Source organism: Cryptomeria japonica, chromosome 1, assembly GCF_030272615.1.
Source record: "Cryptomeria japonica chromosome 1, Sugi_1.0, whole genome shotgun sequence".
NCBI lineage: Eukaryota > Viridiplantae > Streptophyta > Pinopsida > Cupressales > Cupressaceae > Cryptomeria > Cryptomeria japonica.
This window is the reverse complement of record NC_081405.1, coordinates 450,000,958-450,023,443: the sequence shown is the minus strand read 5'-3', so window position 1 is coordinate 450,023,443 and position 22,486 is coordinate 450,000,958.

Below are 22,486 nucleotides of genomic sequence, written 5' to 3'. Positions count from 1 at the left end.
TGGCAACAAAGAGGGTTTCAGTGTAACATTACTTTTTGATAAGAGTGTTAGGATTCCCATAGATACTGAGAGGGGAGGGTGAATCAGTATCTAATCGGTTATAAGATTTTCTTAACTTAAAACATGTAGAGCATATTAATACTGTGTATCGATAAACAAAAAGTAATGCAATAAACAAAGACAAAAGCAACCACATGAAAAACACACCATAACACAATATTTTAATGAGGAAACCCGATGTGGGAAAAACCTCGGTGGGATTTGTAACCCACAATATTCACTTACTAGCCAATAAGGGAATATTACTGCTACAAGAGGGGCCTGCACATGCAGGAAGGCCAAGTGCCTAGAGCTCATTGCTCAAATACAAAATAGGAAGTCTCACTGACTTACAAAATGGATTATATAAATCTAGTGTCTTGTACTGCTTCAAAATAGCATCTATAATGCTAGATCCAGTACCTATTTCTGCTCTGCTTCTTACATAAACCCTTAACCTATAATTTGCATAATAGGTCTGCCTTATTTCACCTAATTACATTCCTCTATCTCTCATTACAAAATGTTCTACAATGATCTCTCTTATATAAGAGTCATTTTACAACTTGCCAAGTTGACTTACAATAATTTTACAATAATAAACAAAATATATTAACAACAAAATTCATGTTGGCTTCTGTGCCGGTATGCTTCCTTTCACGGCCGGTGTCGGTGGTCTGAGTGCTGGTGTAGAGTCTGATCGGTGGAATTCCTTGCCGATGTCATAGGGTTGTAAGGTTGTCATCAATGACAAACCTTCAATCACCTACAATGTCACATTGGAGTGTGCATATGCCAACAATCTCCCCCTTTGGCATTGATGGCAACACTCATGAGAAAATTCCAAAACTTGTAATCCAAAAATTGTGTACCAAAAATATGTGAGCTCCCCCTGAGTAGATAAGTATTTTGCTGATTATTTTCTCATACTATTACTCCCCCTTTGGCATCAATGACAAAGGTTGTCAAAGTGTCAATAGAGTTGTAGTTTTTTGTCTCAACCTTGTAACTGGGTGGTTACAATTTTAAAAAGATCTGCCAAAACCAAATTTATGCTTTCCAAAAACTTCTTACTGTCTTTTATTTCTGCCCTTGTTCTTTGAACTATACCGGTGAGGTGCTGCATATGCTCTATCGGTGTTTTCTGTCCTTGTACTAGTGCTTCAGATATTTCCTTCCTCAGGGATGCTAGATAGTCCAGTCTTGGACTTAGTCTTAATCTTAGATTCTTAGCCTTGTTTATTATTCTCTCCTTTTCTCTCTCTAGCTTCAGTAACTCTTCCTCAAAACCTGTTATCTTTTGCTCAAAAACTGATAATGTATTAGATGAATTAACAAAATTGTCAGCAAGTTTATTAATTTCCTCCTGTATCTTGCTCATTTTCTTATCTATGTCAACTGTTAAAAAGTTTGTCTTACAAGTGTCTTTGTAAAAAGTTTTGAACTCCTTGAGTGTGCTGCACAGTTCTGGTAGAAGTGTGTCAAACTGCCTTGTACACTTCTTTATTTGTGCCTCAAAGAATTTCTATTTTTCCTTTTCTAACATCTCTTTGAATGCTTCCTCCTTTATTTGTTCAATTGTCACTGTGTTGTCAGTAATATACTTTGACAAAGTGTCAAGTTGACTCAAAGAATCCTTATTATCTACATTGCATTTTGGAGCTATCATCTTCAAAACTGGAATTGTGTCATCTATAGCTTTATATGCCTGTGAATTGCAATCTGTAATTTTCTTTATAGAATCTAAAAGAACTTCAGTTACTTTTATTAATTTAAATCCTTCAGTTGAAGAGCTAACATTCTGAATTCCGTTGGTGGGAGCAATATCCTTGCTTGCAGTGACCTCTGGTAGGTCAGTCTGTGTTTCCATTTCCTTAAGCAAAGGTTTTTGTTGTTCTCTTGTTGTCGGTGGCACTGTTTCCACATGAACCTATTGCTGTTCTAGAGCCTATTGTTCTACTTGTCTCTCTGTTTATTGATCTGTTGGAGTCTCTGTTTTCCCATCTATCAGTTTACCTTCAGTGTTATCAATGTTGTCAACTACCGGTGGCTCACTAGCCATATCTATGTTACCAGTTGTGTCCTTGTCTATCATAATGTTGACCTTTTGAGTATCAACATCAATTGTGTATAAGACCTTAGGATTAGGATTTGTATCCTCTATATCTATACTCTCATCTGTCGTTTGATCTTTAGTTGTTATTACCGATGGAGTAACTAGAGGTGGTGGGGATAAGTTATCTCTTATTTTGATGTTTGGAGGACCACCAACCTTTCCTTTACCTTTGTCCCTATCTTTCTGAAATACCTTGATTGGTTTAGGGTTTCTGTATTCTTCCTATTTTTCCTTCTCAACAAGGAATATATCCCATGCATTTTTATTTTCTTCTGCAACCTCATTTACTCTTCCAACCATTAGTGCAATATGACAGTGTGTAGTAGAAAATACTGACCGGTTAGCCTCTGTAATTAGATCATCTATTTTTTTCGGAGAGTTTTTAATTAAGGAAAAAGCAGGTTTTGAAGGGGGCCCAAAACCCTTTACAATCAGAACTTAAACAACATAAACAACAAAAGCGATGAGAAATAGGAAAGAACAGAACTACAAAAAACCATAGGAAAACCAGAGAAAACCCAAAAAAGCCCCGTTAAGCCAGCAGGCCATCCAGAATTCAGATTTTTTCCAAGGCTTTTGCCAAGGTGTTGCTAATTTTGTACAACTCCTTGATGTTGTCTTTGAGGTTAGGGGGATCCTTAACAGAAGCAGCCACAACTTTCTTGACGCTGTCCCTAGTTCACTTCGCAGTACCTCCCACCAGAGTAGAATCACCGCTTCTAGTCTGGATGGTCTCATCATCCAGGTCAAGATCCACGACCAGATTCAGAGTGCAACTATGATCAAAGACCTTGGCGATGTCCTCCAGGTTTTTAGTGATGGCAGAGAGGATACTTGGGATAATGCCCATCAGATTTTTCATCACTTATTTTCCCTCTTCCAGCGATTTTACCTTATTCTCCATTTCCTGCTTCCATTTAATCTGCTCTCTATTTTCATCCTCCCTCTTCTCATTCGAGTTTATTCCCTTTTTCCAGGGTTTTTAGGATCTCATAGGTCCATCTATCGAAATCCATTCTCACCTCAGAGAGTTTCTTGAGGTTATCCAGGATAAGCCCTTTACCAACACCTTCCTTATCCTCGCTATCCCTGTCCTTAGTCAAGTCCTTCTCAGAATCTTTGTTTGTTTCCTTCTTGAAATTCACTTCAGTTTCCTCGTTATCCTTGAGATCCTCTTCTTCCATCAGATGGCTATTGTCCTTACCAGGGCATTCACTGAGGATAGGGCTTTCATGACTAAGCTCATTATCTCCACTTTCTTCCTAATTACCCAGCTCCTCATCTTTCTAGTTGTCTTCATTGGAGTCATTCGTCTCCATTCCGCTGCTTTCCTTAACTATTTCCTCTATTTTCCACCCAGGAACACTTTTCCATTTTTTGTTGGAGGACGCCTTCTCCTTGCTGGTTTCTCCCTCTTCCATATTTCTCTTGCCTGGAGAGGCAGAAATCCTCTTATTTTCCTACAGGGCAAGGGTTTTACAATGCTCATAGATGAGCAGCAGAAGCTCACAATGGAGAATCAGGCTAGAAGGGTTATTCCTGTGTTTGTTGAGGGACCTGGAGAGGGACCGAAAAAGGTAGTAGGGCAGGGATACCTTTTTGTCGTGTTTGAAATGGTTTAAGAGCATGAAGTGGTAGGTGTGGGCCCTGGAGAAATGGCCTTCAACCGTGATGTATTCCATAATTGCATTCAGGACCCAGTCCCACAGCTTCTTGATGTTTGCAACTTCGTAGTAGCCCCTAGTGGCTTTGCTGATTTTAACCCTCTCTTTCTCTTTCCGTAGGAACAGATTGACCACATTGTTGGAGACTTTAAGGTCTCGAAAGAAATTAAGCCCTATGTGGGGCATTCTGGTCACAGTGGCTATGAGCCCACCATCTAGCTTAACCTTAACTCCATAAATTTTAAAAGAGCCATTAGACCGGTTTTTAGAGATCTTAGAAACAACTAGGTTAACCCTACCTTTGTCATAGTCCACGAGCTTCTTCATGAAGCTGGTGAGGGAGCTCTTCTCCAATTTTGCCTAGACTTTTGGCATCGCTTTACAAGTCAATGTATTGTCTGGTTCTTCCTCCCTTAGGTCTCCTCCCATGTTTGAAAACGGGCTATCTGCTCTGTTTCTCTGCAAATTAAAACCTTCTTTCCCGATGTTGCTCAAGTTTTTGAACTGAGTAACCCACAAAGCGTGTGTCAGATTATTAAAGGTTGTTGAAGAGCTGCCGCAATGCCAAGTAATGATGGCCTTTCTAGCAAGGCATAAATGATACCTTTTACTTGTCATGGTTAAATTGTCCTTCTCTCCCCATATAACGGTCCTTTCTAAGGAACTCTTTAATGTTTAAATTGAGATCCTCCTCATGCCAAATCATTTGGGAGTCAGAGTTAACCCTAGTACTCACTAAACAATCCGCAACACTGTTTTGTTCTTTGAAAGAATGTTGAATAATAATTTCTTTGAAACTTGCAATGATCTCCCTAGCTTTCATGATGATATTTTCAATAGACCAAGAAGGCTCTGATTCCCCCTTTAAACACTTATGATATTAAGTGAATCTCCCTCAAGCCATAATTTATCATAATTTAGATTTTTAGCTATAATTAAGGTGTTCAGGGTGGTAGAGGCTCCAACAAAATGGCTAGTTTGATTCTCCAGAGGTCTAGCCACCGCCTTAAGACAACTTCCAGCAAAATTCCTAACAATGCCCCCATATCCAGCTTTACCTAGATTCCCTTTAGAAGCCCCATCAAAGTTAGCCTTAATCCATCCTTGAGGAGGAAAGCACCAGACCAGACCTTCTCTTCCAGTCTCCTTGCTAGAAGTAGTGGTAGAAAGGTTCCACTTGTCTTTAAAATCATCTTTAGCAGTAGGTCCCTGATCAATACAATAGAGGCATTAAAAAATACTCCTAAAGATCTTATCTGCAACCACTTCAGGAATAGCCCTTTTATCCCTAAAAATCCTGTTGTTGCGCTCTTTCTGGATATTCCAGATAACAATCGACAAAGTAAGTCTCCAAGTTTCCACAATTTTAGGATTAAAATTAGGGCAATGCCATTGCTGCCAAGAGTCCCCAAGGGAGTTCGGGAAAACCCAGCTCAGGTTCCACCTGGTTAGGATGATTTTCCAAATATCCTAGCTAAAAGTGCATTTATTAAGAATGTGGCAAGCCGTCTCTTCTTCCCTGTAGCAAAGAGAACACCTATTAGGAAAAATAATACCTCTTTTATGAAGATTTTCCAGGGTTAATACCTTATTTTGGATGAAAATCCAGAAGAAGATATTGACCTTTGGAACTAACTTCTTGTTCCAAACTTTAGCCCAGATGGGAATTTCTTCCATCAGGTCATAGTGAATAGCCACAACAAAGGAAACAGAATAAATCCCATCCTGGGTTTCCCTTCATATCAATCTATCATCTTTGTTGTCTCTAGGGATTTTAGCAGAGAGAACAATCTGAAGGAAATTGAGCCCCGGACACTACTATCTAAAATTAATCTAGTTCCCATTTATTCAGTAATCTCTGACCTTTTCACCATACCTGCTTTTGAATAGGTCTTTCCAATCTTTAAGGATTGGAATTTCCTCCAGAGGTTAATCCAGGATCCATCTATCTTTGCAAAATCTTATTCTCCTCCCATCCCTAAGGTTCCAAGTTCTGCCAGCAGTAGCCCAACTTTTAGCAGATTGTACAACATTCCAAATAGTGCATCCTTCAACAGTGAAAGAGTTATCAAAGATTTCTTCCTCAAAAGGTTGCATATAGAGATATTTGTTTTTCCAGATAGAGTTTCATTCTCTTTCCTCCCCTTTGAATCTCCATATTTGTTTGGCTAATAAAGCTTTCTTCATAGAACCAATGTTCCTTAAAGCCAGCCCACCTGAGGATTTAGGGGAACAGATTTTATTCTAGGCAACAAGGGGAATTATGTTTTTGACTTCCACTCCTGACCAAAGGAATTTTTTTTGGATTCTTTCAATGGCTTCCACAAACTTTGTGGGGATTTTGAACAGGATGAGGGCATACACAGGAAGGTTTTGGAGAGTGGCTTTGAGCAGAGTGATTTTGCCCGCTTGACTAAGGACAACCCCTTTCCAACTAGCAAGTTTCAAGTTAAGTCTGTCTATCAACTTGTTTTAGAAGGAGTCCTCAGGCTTAAGACACAGAGGAAGCCCTAGATAAGTAGAGGGAAACTCAGAGATATTTCAGCCAAGAATCCTTCCAATCCTTAGTTGCCTTTGGACTGGGGTATTAATGAAAAATAGAGAACTTTTATCCCAATTGATTTTTTGGCTAGAGGCAGATTCATAAGTATTTAGAATATTCTTCATATTATTAGCTTCCATGATGGTGGCTTCCCCCATAGTAATAGAGTCATCAATGAATTGTTCATGAGAACAAACAACATTTGAAGAAGAAGGTTTCAGACCCTTGAGATTGTCATCTTCCACATTTTTGAGAATGAATTGTCTAGGCATTCAACAAGTATGGTGAACAGAATAGGGGATATGGGGTCCCCCTGTTTGAGACCTCTAGAGATTTTGAAGAAGCTGGATGGGGAACCATTGACAATAACAGTAGAGGAGGAAGTTTCCATAAGTTGAGAGCAGAGTTGAATAACTTTGTAACCAAAACCAAACGCTTTCATGATCCTAAGGAGAAACTGCCAGTTCACTCTATCAAAAGCTTTAGCCATGTCAAGCTTTAGGAAGAATCCCTGGTTATTCACAACTTTCAGGGAATGGATATTTTCATGAATGGAGATAATAGAATCCAAAATCTATCTTCCAAGGACAAAGCCATTCTGTTGGGCAGAGATAATCCTAGGAAGAATTTCCAACAACCTGGAAGTGAGAACCTTGGATTAAATCTTGTAAACAGAGTTAGACAAGCTAATAGGTCTAAACTTGTTGAGAGAATCAGCTCTGGGGATCTTTGGGATAAGGACAATGAAGGTGGCGTTCAGCTCCTTAAGAAGTCTTCTGGAGCCAAAGAATTCTTTAACACCATTGCATATGTCAGCCTCCACAATGTGCCAAAAATTTTGAAAGAAAAACATAGGGAAACCGTCCGGTCCAGGGGATTTATCGCCCTGAAAGGAGAACACCACCTTTTTGATTTCCAGATTAGAGGGAATACAGGATAAAAGGTGGTTATCAGCTTCCGTCAGGATAGAAGGAATAGCTTGTAAAAGGCTGTTTTGATTGCTTAAATCTAGGTTATCCACATCACCCAGTAGGGTACTGAAATGCTCGAGAGATTCCTTCCTAATGTCACGATCCTCTGTTAGGATACCTTTATTGCAAGATAGTCTGGATATTCTATTGGCTGGCCTATTCTTAAGAGCATTTAAGTGAAAGAAGCGGGTATTTTTGTCACCCTCCTTCAGGAACAAGGCTCTGGATCTTTGTCTCCAGAAAGTCTCTTCAGTAGATATGATGGTGTGGTATTTAGATAAAAGATTATTTTCAGCCATCCTAAGATCTTCAGTCAGCCCAACCTCTTGGATTCTATCCTGAACATCCTTTATTTCAGCTTTGACTTGAATTTTGCTCTTGAATATGTCCCCAAAAATCTCTTTGTTCCAAGTTTTAATTTTAGCTTTTAGAATGTTGAGCTTTTTGACAATTCTAAAAATAGCCTTACCCTCCACTTCAGAGTTCCACCATTCAGAAATACAAGCTTCCAGAGAAGGATGGGAGAGCCAAGCTTTTTCAAATCTGAAAAGGAAGTTTCTCTTGGCCGAAAAAGAATTGGCAGTGAAGGAGATGGGGTAATGGTCTGACCCAATTTTGATAATAGAAGCAAGGGAGCAACTATACTTAGAAAACTAGTCAGGAGAGATTAAAGATCTATCAAGCTTAACTTGAATCAAATCAGCTCCGGTTCTTCTATTGGTCCAAGTGTAGTTGATAGCCTGAAGATCCACATCAATGAGAGCTTGGTCATTAATGAAGTCCATAAGGTCTTGTTTTCGATCAAGTTGTAAAGGGATACCTCCCATCTTCTCTTCATCTTTGAGCGGGGTATTGAAGTCTCCCATAATAATCCAGCTTTGATCAACAAACTGGAGTTTGTCAGCTTCAAGGCTTTTCCAGTATTTAGCTCTCCTGGATTTGGTATTAGGAGCATAGACATTAGATAACACCCAAACAAAGTTGTCCTTAATATGCTCAAGTTGAACTAAGTTCCTATTAAAAGAAGAGATGATTTCCTTTCCTGCTATAGTTTTTTTGTTCCAAAAAATTGCAGTTCCTCCAAAAGCTCCCTCTGAGTTAGATCCTATGACTCTATTTTCCTTGAAAATTCTAATCTTTTCAATTTATTCTTTAGACATCTTGGTTTCCTGAACAAGGACCACATCTAGTTTATGATCTCTGATGATGTTTCATAACACATCCTGCTTATGAGGGACATTGAGCCCTCTGATATTCCAGGATATTATCTTCATACTTTAACTGGGGATAGGGTTGACTTAATGGAACACTGTGTTCCATCAACACGGTTCTTCCAGCTTTCTTGTTCCCTTTGATGTTTTAGGGATGGCCTTCCCTGATTTTTATTCTGACTTCCAACATCTGCTTTTTTCTTGAACTTGCTTCTAGTTGAGATTCCTCCATTGAGTTCCTCCTTGTTTGATTTTCCTTCTCTCAAACCAGGTATCCGAAGATTCCCATCCAACATATCCATGCTTTGAGAAGGGGTTTTACATAGGAGAGGCTTTGGGCTTCCATTAGTTAAAAGCAGTAAGGGCTCAGTATCAAAAGGGTCTTGAGCTTCATTAAAGTTTTCCTCGACCGATTTAGAGAGTAAAGAGGCTGGAATGGTTTCTTCCTTCTCCTAACTAACTGATCCATCCTCCTAGTCCAGAATGGTTTCTTCCTTCACCTGACTAATAGATCCATTCTCCTAGTCTTCTAGTTTTTTTTTATTGTTCAACTCAGTTCCTTGCTCTGCTTCTTTAGAGCTCTCTGGTAGGTTGTTGGAGCAAACACAATCTTGTTTATCATTATTGCTACTCATAGTCCTCTTGACTTCATTCATAAGATCCGTTGAATCCTTTTTTTGGTTACACTTGGTTGTTGATGAGTCTCCTTTTTTATTTATCGTTTGCCAGATCTTTTTGTTCTTAGTATTGCTATTAGTCTTGATTTCCTTGCCTTTCTTGAGTGGACATGATTTTGCCCAATGCCCTGATTTTTTGCAATGGAAACAGACAAACGGTAGAGATTCATAATTAATAGCTTGGGACCATTTTCCTAGTTTAGATATGATATCTATGGATTGAGGCATATCTATCATTTGATTAACATTTATGCAGATGCGAGCAAAGACTAACCTTGATTTAGCCGCCATCATCGGGTCAATTGATAAGAGTTCTCTAAAGGATTTCGCAATGCCCTTGAAAACTTCCTCATTCCAGTATTCCAATGGAACACCCGGGAGGCACGTCCAGACTGGCGCAGAAACAAAGAAGGATTCATCAAGGACGAGATTCGGGGTCCATTTCTAAAGAGCCAGGGATGACTTGCCAAACATCCAGGGGACTTCGCAGAGAGCTTTATTCATGTCTTCTTCAGAATTGAAAGCGAAGGTAAAAACCCCTCTAGGCAGTGCTGCCACTTCCACTTGTCCTTTTACAAGCCATTTTCTCCTTGTGAAATTCCTAACATCATCAATGTTAGGCCTAAAGCCAGAGAATCATCCCACTAATGTCATATATAGTCCAGCTATAGTCATATTGACCACTTTGTCCAGAATGGAAATAGCGACCAGTCTAGAGGTGGGGTCTGAAATGTTTGTTACTTCCGGAAGCCCAGATTTAACCAGCGGCTTCACTCCAAAGAGCGAAGACCATTTTTTGCCTTTACCTCTGTCGTGTGGGTCCTCAGGGTTTGAATCTTATTCCTCTCCCAGTTTTGCTTTTTCCTTGTCCTCTTCTGACCCTTGAGATGCCTGACCTCCTGCCTATTTGCTAGTTCCGATCCTAGAAGAACTGCAATCTCCAAGAAATCTGCCTTCCCCAGGAATTCCGCCATTTCCCAATTTGAAATTTGGGATTCCCGCTTGTTTTTGCTCCGCACCCATGGAATAATTTCAATGTAGAATCACTGCCTAATACATCAGTTACTAGGGATACATTGATTGAAAAACTTTCAGCTTTTGAAATTGAAGAATTTGGTCCTATTTCTTTCGGAGAGTTAATTGGGTAGACAACAAGTAATTTTGCAATTTTTATTTTCTTATCAAGCTCTATAATAGATTGTCTTCTTGCTTCCAGTCTCTTGAATAGTTGAAAATGAATGCAGAGGATCTCAGTGAATCCTAGGGTTTCCACAATTTTGTGTTCAGGTTTTAGATTTCTAGAGTCATCACATATGACAGTCTTGTACATGTTTTTGACTTCCTCATCACCTAATTCTTCTATATGGCAATGGATATACATTCTAGGGTCTTCTGCAAAAACAACTCCTTTGGGAATTTGGGAAAATGCACCAATATTATCATCCTTTTTAGCTATCTCAGGAACTAACTGAAATATGGGCCTAGGGAGTTTGATTACCTCGACTACAGTAGGGTTTGCTATGAATTCAGGTATAGAAGAGGATGCCATGATTATAAATATCTTTTTCTGCCTTTGGAAAGATTGATTGCTGAAATGTTTTGCCTCTTTGCTCAAAATGCCTTAGCTCTAGAAATTTTGCGCTCTTCCAATGTTTGAATGCTTGGTGAAGTGAAATGGAGCCAAAAATACTAATTTATAATGTTGAACTACCAACTACCACATTTAATGCTTGCTGGTTAAGTAATCACTTAACATAACTGCCAGTATAGAAGTAATTTCAACTTTTTACCATCAACCGAGGGAATAATAGCATATGTCTCATTGATTGACAAACCCTCAAAGAAATTTCTTCAATTTTATGAAGAGACTCCTTCCGGTGGAGTGCTACTCTATTCTGTCAGTGGAGTGTTGCTTGGTTCTACCGGTGGAGGAGTATTCCCAACACCATTTAGGTCTGATTTCATGATCCATTGTTTTGAGAATTCCTACTTAACTTCTTCAACTTTTTCTTTTCCTTTCAAACTAGGACCTTTGTTGTCTACCGGTGAGGACTTGCTTCTACAAAATTTATCAATATGCCCAATTTTGTTACATGCATAACAAGTCACATTATTTCTCTGAATAGCCTTTCCATAACCAATGTTGGTTTGTGTTCTGCATTGATTAGATAAGTGTCCAAATCTTCCACAAACATAACATCTTACATTCATTCTGCAATTCTCAGAGTTATGACCAACTTTGTTGCATTTTGAACATTGACTGGTGGGTGCATTAGTATTCTGATAGTTTCTAGATCTACATTCATTTTCTCTATGACCATACTTGTTACAGTTAAATCATTTGCCATTAAATTTATAAGCAGTAGGTTGTCTTACCGGTTTGCTATGATCTTGTGTGTTTGCAGTACCGAAGCTTTCACCAACTTCAAAGCCAGTTCCACAAGTGTCACCTTTAGGTTTTTGATTCTTCAGCAAATTACCAAGTTCTTCTGAGCTTTTCTTGAATTTCTCTTTATGTTTATTTGCAGTATGTAGTTCTCTTTCTAATACTTCTTTCTTCCTCATTAGTTCATTTGAGTCATTTTGTGTGTGCATCAGATCTATCTTCAACAAATAATTTTCATAGCTAAGTCTTGTGTTCTCATTTGTAGCATCACTTAGTCTTCTAGTCAAATCTTATTCATTCTTCTTTCTATCTTCAATTTCTTTACAAAATCTCATAGTCATATCTTGCATCTCATTCTTTGTTGTCATGTTCTCTTGCTTCAGCTTGTTTATCATATCATTAAGAGTTTCTTTTTCATCATTCTTATTTTTCATCTTTTCATAAAGTTCTCTTCTCTTGTTTCTTGAAATAGTAAGATTTTCTTGAAGTGCTTGAATGATATCCTGAGCAGCCTTTAGATCATCTTCAAGTTTGATATTTTTCAATTTTTCTGCATCATAGTCTAAGAGAGCTCCTTCAAGTTGCTTCATCAAGTTTTCCATCTCTACCGGTGTCAAGATCTTCCTCAAGCTATTAGGCTTCTGAAAATAGAGGACCAAGCTCTGATACCAATTGTTAGGATTCCCACAAATACTAAGAAGGGGGGGTTGAATTAGTATCTAACCGGTTATAAGATTTTCTTAACTTAAAACATGTAGAGCATATTAATACTGTGTACCGGTAAACATAAAGTAATGCAATAAATAGAGACAAAAGCAACCACATGAAAAAAAAACACCATAAAACAATATTTTAACGAGGAAACCCGGTGTGGGAAAAACCTCGGTGGGATTTGTGCACCACAATATTTTCTTACTGGTCAATAAGGGAATATTACTGCTACAAGAGGGGCCTGCACATGCAAGAAGGCCAAGTGCCTAGAGATCACTACTCAAATACAAAATAGGAAGTCTCACTGACTTACAAAATGGATTATATAAATTTGGTATCTTGTACTGCTTCAAAATAGCATCTATAATGCCATATCCAATACTGGTTTTTGCTCTGCTTCTTACATAAACCCTTAACCTATAATTCACATAATAGGTCTGCCTTATTTTGCCTAATTACATTCCTCTATCTCTCATTACAAAATGTTCTATAGTGATCTCTCTTATATAAGAGTCATTTTACAACTTGCCAAGTCGGCTTACAATGATTTTAAAATAATAAACAAAATATATTAACAACAAAATTTCTGTCGGCTTCTATACCAATATGCTTCCTTTCACTGTCGGTGCCAGTGGTCTGAGTGCTGGTGTAGAGTCTAATCTTGCTAGTGCCAGTGGAATGCCTTGCTGGTATCATAGGATTGTAAGGTTTCCATCAATGACAAAACCTTCAATCACCTACAATGTCTCATTGGAGTGTGCATATGCCAACAAATAGAAGTCTAAGTCATGTCCGAAGTGATGAACTCTTACTAATAATTGTTGAGAATTAGTGGGACCACAATATGACTCATTTTGACCTACTGAATTTGATGTCACTGATTCGTCTAAGCTGGAGCAATGGGAATTCATTGTGAGTTCTCTGTGTATGTTTGATGGCTTGAGAATCAGACAGTTGGAAGCCATGGAAACTTAATTGAACCAATTTCTATACAGGAGATATAAATTTGTGGAAAAGCGGTTGGTCATGGTTGGTTAATGATGGTTGATTGGTGATTTTGTTTGATGTTGAATTGGAGACTAATTGTGAATGTAACCATCTGTATTGCTACCTAAACAAAGACTAGATCAAAGCATGAAATATATATCTTATATTTAATTTTGAAATTACTATAATATAAGTTATTTTCTTTGGTGTGTGGTTTTTTCACCCGTAAGGGTTTTCCCACATGAAATTTGGTGTACTCTATGTGATTGTGTATTTTTCTTGTTTCATTGTTTTCCTACATTGTGTATCATTATGATTGTAGTTTGAAATTGAAATGTATCCCTGCTTCTCTCCTCTAATAAATTCAACATTTGGAAGGCGTTTCCACACTCATATTTCTTTACATAAATCAATTAATTTTGTATCCATAAGTTGTTTTAGGGATGACCCCTTGATATTAGGGTCTTATGAAAGTCCTAATTTTGATTATGTGTTCAATCTTTTGAAAATGGATTCATGGATGTCTAGTATTAGATGTATATTCTTTAGTTCTTCATTATTCCTTGAATTGAACCTTATGGTATGGGTAACTAGATACATTAAGGGAGAGTGGCTCTCAATAGGGCCTAGGGACCTACAGAGGTTGTCAATGTAACTCATAGGAGAGTTTCTTAATCAAGTGATAACCTAGTGAATCAACTAGGGTAAAACACATTAATAAGATAAATATGGTGCAACACCACCCATGGCCTTGAGTGATTTTATAGAAACGGATGGGAGTAAGAAGGCCTTCCCATCCATGGGGCATTGATCTAGCATAATGAAACCTCCTTGTCTTCACGAAAGGACTGTTTCGATTCTACATGAGCTATGAATGGGTGTCAGGGTCCTAAAGGGGTTTCCAAGGTAACTCATTTTATTCTATACAATGACACTCTCCTTCTTGTACTCTAGTATCCTTTCCTATTTGGTTGTGAGTAGAATCCTTTGGTGGATCTTGATCATGTTTTATATTTGTCCTTGTTTGGTCTTTATACTTGTGTATGCCTTGTCTTCTCATGGATTTTGGTGTTGTGCTTGAGAGTATACCTTGTTTCCCTTCCTTGTTTTCTTTTGTTTGGGGCCTTGTGTCTATCTCTTGAGAATGGTGGGGTGGACCTGAGGTTTCCACATGGTCGAGTGGTTCTTGCCAACCTCCATTGGGGACCGGTGGAATTGTTCATGTACGTTGGAAAAGATCTTTGTCTTCTTCATCCCAGTACCTTTATCATTCAGTTGCAAGTTATTCAGTAATTGCAATCAGTATATATGTTATGTATCTTTGAGAAGCATTGTAATTGTATTGTTATTGTTTCTTGGACACTTCATAAGGAGGTTGATGTAATTTAGATTGATGTAATTATTTTTCAATATAATGATGGAATAGTTTAGGTGGATCGGTGTTGGTATCGATAACTAATATGTGATGGTATGTATTATCTTATTTCATGTTGAAAGTTTATCATAGGAACATTTGGTATTGGTGATTAAAATGAACCTAGACATACATGTTATATTTTTATTATGTTGTAAAATATTATATTTGTTTCATTATTGTTTCAAGCATTCTAGTTCATGTTTGGATGTGTTGCATAGTAGCGATGTTGGTAACCCATAGAGGGCATTGTTGAGAGATGTATGTTTAGCTTCTTCTTGTGCATATTAGTTGTTATAATCATAATGTGTTAGCTGATATCAATTATGTATCATGTTTTTAAAAAAAAATATTATTATGTTATTTTTCATGTTAATTTCTAGTTCCTCTGGGGTTCCTTAGCATGGCATTACAATTACCTCCAAGATCTACCAACTTACCCAAACTTCAAACCCTTGTAACTTTGGCAGAAATGGTTGAATTTAGATAAAGAAAAATTCAATATAACTTTCTTAGCAATCCTAGACTCAATGGTGAGACCAAATATCTTCTAACACACACCAAGGTTCATCTATAATGAAAAATCTCTCATCTAGAAATACATCTACCCTCAAATCTAAGAATGGTTTTGCATGGCCATGGCTCTAATACCAAGTTGAAATTTTAAACTTTAAGATCACTAGAAAAAATTAAAGATGCATTCAACAAGAGAGTATTCAATAATGAGCTTTATTGAATTCAGGTATGAGATATGTTACAAATGTAAAATCACCTTGAATATATAGATAAGGTGTGATGAAGTATGAGAAAATACCATTGATACAAACATAAAATGCATGATGCAAATATTAAATTCTTATATGACTAAAAGTAAATGAGCTGAAAATGACCCCATTATAACTAACTTCTAGAATGCAATCTAGGACTTAAGCTAACTTAACATGTGAATAGGTACCCACTAATGAATAGTTAGAAAATAACCTTATTCACACTAACAAGTAATTCATTTAATTTGAAGAGGTGCTAAGATAATATGGTGATTTATTTCTCTATACTTCATTAATCTTAAGGGTATTAAGGAGTAGATCGTGGTAAAATAAAGTTTAGTTGAAAGAGGGTAAAAGGATAGAGAAAAATAGTTTATAACCTCAATCCTAATGTAAAAATACAAGACAATATTAAAATAGATAAGTAATTAGCTAATGACATAATCAAATTGGTTTAGGTTGTTGAGTGGAAAGCCCTATGGTTGTATAGCACAATAAAATAAGTAAGATAAGGGTGTATATTGAATTTAGGAAAATAAATAAGGCATTTGTGTATGATCCATTCCCCATTCCATTTATAGAGGAGGTTCTTTAGCAATTAGAGAAGTTTTTCCCTTCACAAACATCTTATCAACATACAATCAAGTGATTTTTTTGAAAGAATATTAACCTAAAACCATATTTTTGAATATGATGGTTTTTCTTTTATTTTCCTAAAGAATACACCTAAAATATTTTTAAAAATATTCATAAGTACATTAAGAATTTTATTCATAGTTTCCTAGATGTATTAATCAAAGATCATGTCTAGGTTATTTTTACGATCTTGGAATGGTGCAAAAGATTACAAATTTATTTGAATTTAAATAAATATCTATCTGTAGGACCATTTGCCACATTATTAAGCCATATTATGTGCAAATAATGTTTAATGGTCAATCTAATAAAATTAGCAATAATCCTAGTCCAAAGATAGTTACTAAAGTGACAAAATCCTTGGATTATACTAGATATCATATAAAATGCATAAATGATATTTAGTTATTGCTTAATAATAGAAAATTTTAATATGATAAAGAAAATAAATATTCATCTTTCATTTGATAGATCAATTCCAAGAGGTATTTGAAACACAAAGTAAAACAATAAAATCTCATATCCTAGTGTTTCCATATTGGAAATACCTTTTCATTTACATGTGGACTCATTTGACACCAAAATTAGAGAAAAAAACTATCCCAACCAAAAGAAAGAAAGGACCACCCAATTGTGCTTGCTAGCTACAAACTATCTCAAATAGAAAGGAACTATACCATATTAGAGAGGGAGTCTGTATCCATGGTCTATGCTTGTAAACATTAAGACATTACGTTGTATAAAATGTATTCATATTTTCATAGACCATTAGTCGCTAAAATAGTTGATGAACATATTAGTTATACAAGGAAAAAGATATAAATGGTTTCTACAATTCAAGGAGTTTGATATTTAAAATTATGGTAAATTTAGAGAAAGTTTATTAGGGAACATCTTATTTTTCTAAAGTTGATATTTGAATACCCATGAGATATTGAGTAATAATTACCTAATAAAAACTTATTTAGAGTTAATGTAATACCAAAAGAGATTAATAGAGTAGCTAAACTACTCTTTTTAGGAAAATTTCTATAAAATAGCTCTAAAATGAAAGGAATAGACTATTGTGAAGGTCCCTAAATTATCCATTATTTGAAGGGGAAATATATTATATCTGATAGAATGAAATTGTAACAAAGGTTGTGTTTGAAAATAGAAGAGAAAAAAATTAAGACAAGATCATAAAGGTATATCTAGAGGACATAACTCTACAAAAGATTTCATAAGAGAAGTTATATTAATAGGTTTATGAAATCCCCCCTATGGATAGAAATATTCAAGAAATATTTAAAAAGGGTAGTTGAGTTTATTAGAACTAGTGATGTTCTTGCACAACTCAAAAGTACGTTTTATTATAATAAAAGTGCAATATCTTTCTAAATGTGGTAAATTTTAATCTTAAAGGGATTGTATTATAAAACTACCACAAGTATCATACATCAAAATATCATAACTTGGTGTCCTTAAAGTATAACAAATGATTAGGGAAAGAATTTTATGAATAAAATATTTATGGAACCAATGAATAGATTTGTGATCACTCACAATAGAATTAGTCATTATCATCCCCAAGACAATGGAGAAAATGTGGCTTTAAACAAAATCATAAGCACCAAACCCACCAAGATGTGCAATAAAAATACTACAAATTGGGATATCAATATACTGTCTATTTAAATTACCACAAGATTCATGTTTTAAAATATCATAACTAAACTTCATTTCCATTTTAAGTCTAACAAGGTGATTAGGGAAATCATTTTCTAAAAAAGAAACTTATGGAACTATTAGATATATTTTTTCTCACCCACAATAAAATTAGTCCTTATCATCCTCAAGCCAATGGAGAAAATGTGGCTTTACAAAAATCATAGGCACTACAACCACTAAGATGTACAATTAAAACACTACAAATTGGGATATCAAAATACCATATATCCTAGGACCTATAGATTAATGTACAAATATTAACTAGATTTTTTTTTATATTAAAAATAAGAAAAAATAAGGGTGTTGGCCCTTTACACTAACAAGCCATTGGCAGCATCAACAGTAACAACACTTTAACTGTAAACTAATATAAACATACTTAAAGTAAATGAATAGCATAAACAAACTACTTGATAACATTGCTCTAGTATTTAGTAAGGAACATGAAAAGTTCCTTGTAATTTCCTTTAGTGTCAACATCCTTGCCAAGAACCTTTTTCTGCATGAGGCACATTGAGGTAGTCGAGCTATGCATGACTCGTAGGTTGAATTTAGAGACACTCACCATCTTTTGTTCAATCTCCATCACCTCTTTTCTAAGGGCATCTAATTCCTCCGCTATTGTCTTGCACATGGCACATTTACTCATACTTTCAACTTTGTTGTCCACCTCCTCTGGCATCGCATCCTGGGTGAGGTCCAAGGGTTCATTCTTGTCACTCTCTTTAGAATCCCCACTGGTATATTTAGCCATAATTTCATCTTTCCATGTGTCGTGTTCAACATCCTCATTATCTGTTGCTTCCTCACTTTCAATAGAGTCCTCCTTAGAATCTTCCTCATACCCCAACCAATTTTTTCTCAACAACTATACCCATCAAGAACCTAGCCATCTTGTTGGATTGTTTGTGATTGCCACTTGCACTCTTTCTCATGTCCTTCTTGGGCTTCATTTCAACATCACTGTCAACCTCAATCTTTTTTTTTTGGCTACAAGAGAGGGTCCCTAGGGTTTCCTCGTTTTCTCTACCCTAGAGGAGGTAGCTTTTTGATTAATTGTGAGAGAGACATAGGGTTAAGGGTCATAGGGGAGCCAAGGTGGGAGGGGGTTTTGGCAGAGGTAGGAAATTTTAAATGTTTCTTTTTTCCACCCCCAAAGAAATGAAGAATAGTAGCCATAGGGGGTAAGTTAGAGCTTGAGAATACATGGAAACTATTAATGACAGTTTCTTAGGAGGACAAAGAGCAAGATGAAAATTACAAATGCAAAAAATTAGGCCCTAGTGAAGTAGTATAGTTTTTTGACCTTGGTATTTGGCCACCTCCAAAGCATCAAGCAAAGAGATTTCAAGGGAGGTTGGCAAGAAGAAAGGAAAAGAAAGCAGGTCATAGTGACATAAGTGATTCAATAGAGGAAAATGATAAAAATGGTACACCTTAAACCTACCCTCAAGGGTAAAAACCTTCATTATCATTAAACACGCCTTGTTCCAAGGCTCCAATGGCTTATCACACACAAAAAGCCCATGCAGCTTTACAAGTTCCTCATTTTCCCCCAAGAATTGATCTAGGCTCCCTTGGTCAAGAGGCCCAAAGTAGCAATAAGGACTTCTTCATTTACCTCAAATAAAATGCCTCCCACAGTGACTTCCTCTAATCCTAGTATTTATCAAATTGAACCAAAAGATTTTCATCATAACCATTAATACCATGTTCAAACTTGACAACCCCACCCTTATTACAAACATGTCAAACCATAGGGTCATTTTTGAATTCAACATGAACACTAAGCTCAATTATAACTTTGTCCCCACCCATGGTGAAAAACGACATAGTTACAATAGTCACAAGACATACATAGACCCAAGACTTAACTCTAAAAGCACTTAGCAGACCAAAACTAGCTGAAAACAAAGAACTTAGGTCCTTGGAAATAGTTTTCTTTAAAAACTACATGACATAATAGAACCAATAATTAAGCATCCCTCTCCATAAATTCTAAGCATGCCAATATTTTCCAGTGGTACCAAAAGGTAGATTGTGATGAGTTTCTAGCCTACAAACCATTACCACATGAAATGTCAATTAAATAGAAGTTATTTTGAGAGGTAGTAGTCTTTTTCATTAGTAAGTCCACACAAAAAATGATAAAATATAGTTATCATGAAATAATCTTTCATAAAAGTCACACAAGCTTTCCATGCATAGGAAATCCACCTCATCATCATGACCCCAATCATATTATGTGATTCCCACAAAAAAATTTCATCTGTCCTCACTGTCCCATGTACACAAAGTCCATGCTATTTGTGTCATAATTATAATTCTTTTAGCAAAAACAGGTGACATAGGGGTTTCGCCCATTCTTCCACCTGTGCATACTTTTTGAAACATGCATCCCAACAACATAACTACCAACAACCACCAAGCAATTGGATAACTATATAAAGGGACCCACCTTCTTCTCCATCTAGGCTTAGCCCTTTTCCTACTTGTCCACCTTGTCTTGGTGACTAAACCCTCCCCACAAATAATCATCCCATATTTTTTATTCATTTGGTAATTCAAAACCCATTCCCACTAGAATACATTCAAATTTGAATCACAATTCCGCCATCTCAGTCCCAAGCTAACCAGACCAAGAAGGGAACCGCATAAGAAAACCCACCAACTATGTAAATCATTCAATATGATGGTTGAGCCTACTCTCCTCAATCAGGAGTATTTGAATATTATTCGACAAGAACATCCCCTTCCTCCAACATCTGACATGACCTAATCCTAGACCTAGGGTTGCCATAGAATCACCCACTTTATTTTCTTCTCTGTACATATGTTTTATAAAAAAAGTATCAACACCTAACAACATTTTTTGGATGCCACTGATAATTCCTTCAATAGACAGACTAGTCATATTACAACCATTAAGTGTATCTATAATGAGTTTAGAGTCTCCCTCGATTTCCAAATTGCAGATGCTAATATAGAGGGAAATATTTAACTCCCATAATAAATGCATAGCCTCAACTTGATTTCTTGTACCCTCCATAATACTACTTGAGTAAGAAACCACTAGGGTTCTTGAAATAGACCTTATGACTCCTCCAACAAGAACCAATTGTTGTCTACCAACTCCATCAAAATTTATTATGTGCTTCTCTTCCATGGGAGGAGCCCACCTAGTGTTCTGCCTCTTCAATATTTTTGAACCATCAAATATAGCATATGAAGGGAGAAGATTCTAATTCTTTGCAATTTTCTCATCAAAAGATGAGGGGAGAAAGGAGGGATAAGCCCAGTTGTTGACTAAAATATTCTCCTAGAGAAGCTTAGCAAAACTTCTAAACACCTCATTGATGAATCAATATTCATCCCTAAATATTCTATTATTCATCTCCTTCCAGATGCTCCAATGGAGGTGTGGTGGGATTTATCTCCAAAATTCTCCAATCAGAGGGTGGTAGGAAGGGCTTATACATTCAAGGGCTAGAGCTTGGGGATTACTATTTATAACCCAAGACACCTCTAAACTTTGTTGAACTTTACCCCACAACTCAATAGTGAATTGGCAATGTAACGGGATGTGGGGAATGGACTCTTCCTAAAGATTACATAGGATACATCTATTTAGTAGTTGAAAGATCCTTTAAATGAGGTTATACTATGTGAATACTTTGTTATGCATCATCGTCCACTAGAAGAAGTTAAATTTTGGGATAAGTTATGGATTGTGGACTCTCCCCCAAAGATCCCTAAGGGTATCGTCCTTCAATAGTAGATGGTAAGTCGATTTGATTAAGAAAGTTCCTTTGGTATTTTTATTCAAGGTAAAATTATCCTCCTAATTGAAGATTATAAGTCTAACCCATTGCAAAAGCTATTCTAATTGGGTAGTCAGATGTAGAAGGTGGGGTTGAGTTTGACAACATTGTGTTATGTCTAACTAAGACCTGTGCACTGAAATGTAGTCCACCACTTGGTAACCAAAGAAGGCCTAAGCACTATCTTTAATATCCTTGTAGTTGGGGTGAGATGAAAAAGGCATATCCCCCAACAAATTATCCTCCCAGAACCAAACATTCCAACCATTTCCAATTCATCACCTTAGTCCCATGGAGACCAACCCTTTTCTTTTGATGATATTATTCCAAATTATTGAGCCGCTTGGGAGACTAGTAATGGAGAAATTTCTATAAAATTTTCTATAATTCAGATACTTGACACTCATAATACTACACCAATCACTCTTATGTAGTGAGAGAGCCCTTCCCATTTTAGCCAGAAGGGCCTTATTGAGAAGATTAATTTTCCTTAAACCCAAACCTCCATATTTCTTGGGGCAACATACCATGTCCCAATTAACCAGTGCCATTCTTTTATTTTCCTTTGTTCCTATCCATAAAAAATTTCTTTGGATTCTCTCTAATTTTTCAACAAAAGAGACTAGGATATTAAAGAGGGAGAGATATAAATCAAGATACCTTGAAGGGAGGCCTCTAAGAGTTGTCGTTCCCCAACACTACTGAGAAGCTTATCCTTCCATCCCACAAGATTCTTGTCTTTTTAAAATAGAGTTCTAGAACAAAAGAACCAACTCCTTGATAGTTAGAGGTAGGCCTAAATAGATACCCGGGAGGCCCATGCTCTCACAGCCT